This window comes from Dipteris shenzhenensis, chromosome 21, assembly GCF_047967505.1.
Source record: "Dipteris shenzhenensis isolate YYH24624 ecotype China chromosome 21, Dip_SZ_1.0, whole genome shotgun sequence".
Classification (NCBI taxonomy): domain Eukaryota; kingdom Viridiplantae; phylum Streptophyta; class Polypodiopsida; order Gleicheniales; family Dipteridaceae; genus Dipteris; species Dipteris shenzhenensis.
The window spans coordinates 43,992,973-43,999,539 of record NC_141616.1 but is presented as its reverse complement, the minus strand read 5'-3'; the positions used below and the strand labels follow the sequence as shown (position 1 = coordinate 43,999,539).

General features: G+C 43.0%; 1 pseudogene across 1 annotated transcript; it reads left to right on the top strand.

Moving 5' to 3' along the window:
• The first annotated feature begins 1,859 nt into the window (after window positions 1-1,859).
• On the top strand, window positions 1,860-6,250 carry LOC147888907 (spermidine copper dependent amine oxidase 2-like; annotated as a pseudogene). Its single transcript, XR_015543009.1, has 9 exons — window positions 1,860-2,345; window positions 2,376-2,878; window positions 3,825-3,937; window positions 4,031-4,341; window positions 4,451-4,694; window positions 4,792-5,027; window positions 5,224-5,394; window positions 5,551-5,691; window positions 5,876-6,250. The product of XR_015543009.1 is annotated as a spermidine copper dependent amine oxidase 2-like (transcript).
• Window positions 6,251-6,567: the final 317 nt, after the last annotated feature.

Genomic DNA, 6,567 nt, shown 5'->3' with positions numbered 1-6,567 from the left:
AAAAGGATTTAGGATACTAACTTTTCCCTCCATATTGTAGTTGGGAACTGATTGGACGCAATTGAATAAGCAAAGGCAATAATATAAATTGCCTTTTCAAAGTATCTTGTGTAGCTACGCCACTCTTATCTATGGATGTAAATAATGTTATGTCTTTTTTGTATAGTTTGAATATTGTCCCTTAAACTATACACATTCAATAATTGTCCTTGTTGTCTAGCTCTCTTTTTTCAATCAAAGGGATTGAACCTCGTTGATGGTTTGCATTTTAATACAATTCCCTATGCTTGGACGTGGACTTCTAATGATCTTTCCCCATTTGGCCACACAATCTTGGGGACTTCCTTAAGGGAATATTCTTGACCACTTGCCTATTTTGTTGATTGACAAAGCAAAGGCCAATTCAATTTGTGCAAAAACCAATGTTCTTAATGTTGGAACTATTGATGTATACTACAAGTTTCATCATTTTGCTATGTAAGTCCTTGAGCTAAAAGACTAAAATTTGGATGTGAACACATAAGATATTTGAATTTCCAAGTAGAAAACTAGCAAAGCATCTTTGTACAATAGATCAAATCTTAAATATTACTTACAACTCTAGCATTGACAAGTATGATAATTGAATGATTAAATGGGTCATATTCTATGTCATAGCATTGGTTCTTACAACAAGTATGATATTGGAATGATTGAAGGAGTTGCATTAGATGTCGTGCATCACCCTATGGAATCTAGAGTAAAAGGTTTGAATAGACATTAGAACACGTATGGTACATATGACAAGAACCTATGTGTTTGATATGAGATAGATTCCATTCTAAAAATATATCTCACTTTTATCTTTTAAAGTGCTTCCCATGTCCAAACGTATAGTTTGGACTTTATAAACAAAAGAGTGCGAGAATTAGAACGAACGAGAAACCTTTAAAGAAGGGCATGACTTGAAACAAACATCAAAACAACTTAGAGAAAGTATCAAACAAAAGGGTTATGTGGTACTGCTAGATTGAAAACATTTGGGCATGACAGATGTGAGCAAACATGGTAATCAACCTCTCATAAGCGGAGGTGCTCATATACTTGGCTCGATAGTAAGCATGATGAATTAGAGAACATCATATTCTATATTTGCCATAAAGCATCCTTAGCCACTACAAAGTAATCTTGGACCCTAAACATCTTGAATGACATAATAGTTTAAAAACACCTCGTCCAAATGTATAGCATTATAATCTATGCTTTGAATATGGAAGGGCAAAGTGCATGTTGGAAGGGGCAAATTTTAGAAACATTCATGATCCATGTGTCTCTTCTCCTTCTCTGCTATGTTGCCTTCAAATATAGGACTTTCACAGCATATTCTAAAGCATTATTTTGCCACTTAAAAAGTGGATTAATTATCATCCCGAGTTCCAACCATGGCTAATAAAATCTGAAATTGAAGTTAAGAGGTGGACACGTGTCAAGGGATGACGTGCCAGGGTTGAGCTAGCAGTGTGTGTCGGTGAAGAAACAGTCAGAATGGCCGGCGATGGATCATGGCCCATGGGCATGGCATGGTGTCGTACTCCACTTGGACAGGGGCGTGTGCGCTCGTTTGTAGAACACGTAAGCGATGCGGCTGTGTGGAAGGCGCGTGAGACTACGTGGCAGGCGAGGCGCAGGGAAGAAATACGCAGGATGACGTGTCAAGCAGTAATGAGATGCGGTGAAACCGACAGGTTTGGGCGATAGATTCTGAGATGATGAGGGGACAGTAATAAGTAAGAATTGAAAAAAAAATAAATTTAATAATAAGAATAAAAAGTGGTCGTCGTCTCCGAGAGCAGTTTAACGACAGCGTCCAAGGTTTCTCTCTTGTGGATGATCTGCTCCTCGCCATCGCCACCTTCCTTCCTCCTCCACTTTTCTCCCCTCCTGCCTTCCCTCCCCCCTCCTTTTCCTTCCACTACCTCCCTTCCTCGCCTCCTTCCTCCCTCCCCTCTCCTTGAAAACTTTGTTTCATCGCTTTCCCCCCACCACATTGTCCTTTAAAATTTGTTCTCTTCCCGACCTGGAGCAGCACCTTCAACCCATTCCCGCTTCCTCACGCAGCTTTCTGCTGGTGAGTGCCACTGTCGGAGCTGCGCAAGGTTCGGAACGCCCCCGGGGGAACATAAGAGTTTCGCTGCATGTCAGATAGTTGCTCAGATAGGACACGAAAGCATCACCGCGTCGGAGCACTCGCGAAAAACTCAACATGGCCTCACGCTCGAAGAAAGCGGCGGTATCATGCAGCTGCTGCGAACCTTCCCCCCGAAAGTCCTCACTCACCAGGGAGGCAGCAGCTGGACTCGGGCAAGGTAGCATAGCAGCAGCTGGACTGGGGCAAGGTAGCATTGCATCAGAAATTAGAATGGGGTACCGGGACTGAAATCACTGATGAGCATCAAGATCCCACCATTGGGATTCCAAGGCCTCCTTACAGCTCCTTGGATCCCAACTCTTCCGCCGTCTATTGGGAGTTTAAACAACACCTGCAAGCACTTTGAGTATCAGAATTTTCAGTTCTACTTTTGGGACTGTGCAGGTACGGGATGGCATGCGGATTGTTGAAATTGTTTTGAACGAACCAGAAAAGCACGTGGTAGCACTCGCCGACGCCTATTTCTTTCCCCCCTTCCAACCTTCTGTGCTTACAAAGACGAAGGGAGTTTCACTGATTCCAAGGCAGCTCCCACCCAGGGAGGCGAGACTTATTGTCTTCAATAAGAGAACCAACGAAACGAGTGTATGGCTCGTAGAGCTGACCGACGTTCATGTTGTCGCCAGAGGGGGTCACCATCTTGGAAGAGTCGTATCATCACAACTTATACCGGACGTGCAGCCTCCCATGGTGTGTATTCTTTCCTCTCGACTTGAAGTGGTTGTAATTAGCTGGGGGTGACGGACGGCAGGGACGAAATGTGTACGTAGGATCGCTGCGTTACGAAGAGGAATGTTACGCATTAGATTATTTCGTCTTTGCGACTATGTTTCGAATGCTGTTCGAGTGCCGGGTCTTTCAAGTGAGTGTTTTACGACACTTCTCTGGAAACGTTGCATGCAGTGTGACTTTCGATTTAATTATCTTCTTCATGGCCGAGACATTCGTAAAACGTTGTGAAATGGTCTATTTTGTTCTCTTCGTAGCGCAGAGATCGTCTTTACTGCATGTGCATCCGCTTCCTTCGACAAGTAGCCACGAATTTCTCCGCAGCACGGCTTTCTCTTTTGAAAGGATAGTGGAAAATTATGTTAAACTCTTCAGATGTCCAAGGAAATCATTACAAAGCTAGGATTCTTCAGTGCAACCTCTCAATCTAGCTAGCTGCAAGGGGAGTTAAAGTATTAGAATTGGCTCAGTTTGGCCGCATTTTTATATTCGACAATTTAGCTCTAAGGGGAGTCTTAAGTATAGAATTGGGCTGAGTTTACCCGCATTTGTGTCTTCGACAATTTATAGGCATTTTTAAAGTTAAAAGTGCAATAGAGCTAGGATAATGATAAAACATACGGTAAATTGAGTGCCTTTTCTCTGTCTGCGTGGGCATCATACCAAGCCCCAATTTGAAATGCTGTTGTGCTGTTCAGCCACTATATGGTTAGTTGTGTGTTGGTTTCCTCGTGTGAAGTTCAAGTGCCCTTTCTTGAAGCCTGTAAAACTAAATTAGCCAATGGACTTAGCTCTTGAAAATACCTTCATGGCTGCATGATGTAGATGTGAGCTTCAGCACACTTGTTTATTTTGAACAGACTACTATTACCTTGCCAACAGCTCTGAGGTGGGTCTTGTGCTTCAGGATGCAGTGGAATATGCAGAATGTGAAGCTACTGTCAAGGCTTATAGCCCTTTTAGGGAGGCAATGAAGAAGAGGGGCATTGATGACATGGACCTTGTGATGGTAGATCCATGGTCAGTGCACACCGCAAAATGGAGTTTCAATCTTTGACTTTGTTTCTAGAAATTCTTTGGAAAGGCAATGACTCAGCTTCATTATATACACAGGTGTGTTGGTTACTACGGTGAACATGATTCTCCTAGACGTAGGTTTGCAAAGCCTTTGATTTTCTGCAGAACAGAAAGTGAATGCCCTATGGAAAATGGCTATGCCCGGCCTGTGGAGGGGATCTATGTCCTTGTTGACATGCAAAATATGAAGGTGATCGAATTCGAGGACCGCAGACTCGTTCCTCTTCCACCGCCTCGACAATACTCAAGCCGTGAGCCACAGATCTGCGACCCCTGCTCCCGTCATCATAGGCGACAGAATAAATAACAAGGCCCTCCCTTGGCGTAAATCCAATTCGAAAATTCCAATGCGTAGAAAGACAATGCAAGGAATGGAAAAGCGTTCCTGTAATTTCCTTCAAAAACAGCGATGAACTTTTGGAGATAGTACAAATAGACCAAACTAAAAAGACAGACCTTTTGCCATTCTACAGCATAACCATTCACTCGAAAGCTAGGTCCTTCTGGCTGGATAATCTGCAGAGGTTTGACGTCACTTCGGTCCACTCCACCCCGAGAATCAGCAGCAGTATAATTTCGAAGAGGATCTGGGAGATGGTTGTACCTTATGGGGATCCACAGGATCCACATTATCGGAAGAATGCATTTGATGCAGGGGAAGATGGGCTTGGCACTTGAGAATGCCCATTCTTTAAAGAGGGTCAGATTTCTGAACACTATCTGAGAAGTTTGTACATATTGGCTCCATATTAGAGTAGAAGGCTTCTATGGATTGTAACAGTCAATTCTGAACTCAGGGTTGTGATTGCTTGGGATACATTAAGTACTTCGATGCTCATTTTACAAATTTCAATGGCGGAGTAGAGACGATCGAGAATTGCGTCTGCTTGCATGAAGAAGACTACGGCATTATTTGGAAACACCAAGATTGGCGTACTGGTCTTGCTGAAGTGAGGCGATCAAGACGCCTCTCTGCATCCTTTTTCTGACTGTGGCCAATTACGAGTATGGCTTTTTCTGGCATTTTTATCAGGTAAAGTTGTACAGTATTGGTCGTGTACTGCTTGCTGTCTATCTGGGCTTCCTTATTTTGTTTTACGTTTCTTGAACATTTTGAGATAGAAGAGCATTAATAAAGAGAATCCAACAAGCATCACGGTCTGTAGGTCACTCTTAACTCTTGAACAAAACGAATTCAAGTGTGTAATAAGCTCTGATGATGTCGACAGGATGGAAAGGTTGAGGCCGAGGTAAAGCTGACTGGAATTTTAAGTTTAGGGGAAACAAGGAAACACGGTACAGTAATAGCCCCCGGTTTATATGCACCTGTTCATCAGCACTCCTTTGTTGCTCGCCTTGACATGGCTGTGGATAGCAAGCCAGGTGAAGCATGTAACCAGGTTAGTTCAGCAAAAAGAAGGTTGTAGTACTTGTAGAGGCGATTTAAGTGCTTCCATTGCATTGTTAAGTTGTCTTTGGGAGACATTACAAGCAGCAATGTTCAAATATTTCTTTCCTTTCTAACTCCTAGGTCTCTTCCGTGGATGTATGAGCAGGCGGTTGAGGTAAATGTCAATGTTGAAGATCCAGGCCCTGAGAACATCCATAATAATGCATTTTATGCTGAGGAAACAATATTGCGATCTGAGCTCCAAGCACTGAGAGATTGCAACCCCCTTTCAGCTCGACATTGGATTGTAAGCACCACCTGCATTTAAAACAATAAGGCGGAATACAAAATTGTTTAATGCCACCAATGCTCAACGCGAAGGAGACTTGTGCACATGATTATTCATCTTTTTTCAAACAGGAGGAATGGCTTTTATCTTTTTCTTTTCTTACGTGATCTCGTATGTACTCGTTGGTTGTCAATTTTTCTAGGTACGGAATACGAGAATGGTTAACCGAACAGGGCAGTTAACTGGATATAAACTGGTTCCGGGTTCGAACTGTCTGCCTCTTGCGGGTCCGGAGGCAAAGTTCCTCGACGGGCAGCTTTCCTCAAGCATAATCTTTGGGTAACTCAGTATGATAAGCATGAACTGTTTCCTGCTGGCGAGTTTCCAAATCAGAACCCACGTACTGGGGAAGGCCTGCCTACCTGGGTGCAGCAGGACAGAAAGTTGGAGGACGCAGATGTACTTTGGTGGGCACCCGATTCCCCCTCATGATTTCAAGCTTTTTTTCCCACCTTAGAGTTTAATGGCAATTACACTTATCATCATTGGTACAAAGAATCACTCAAAGACATCCCAAACGCATGCCTTCCCAGTCTGTATATTTGGGCACCATAACCATAGTGATCTTGAGAGTTATCTTGTTAAATTGGGGGATCGAGCTCTCCTAGTCATGAGACAACATCCTAATGAAACACTAATCTAAGGAGGATGCAACCTAAGTGCAAACATGATGAAGAGAGTGCTCATGACATGTACCTCAAGTCAATTAGGTTCCAAGATAGATTAGCTCGGACTCATAAATAGAATCTTGAGTGTATGTGAATTTCTTCTCTCTTACTCAACAATACATGATAGGCCTCTTATATAGATAGAGCCTTTAGAATAGTCAAACCG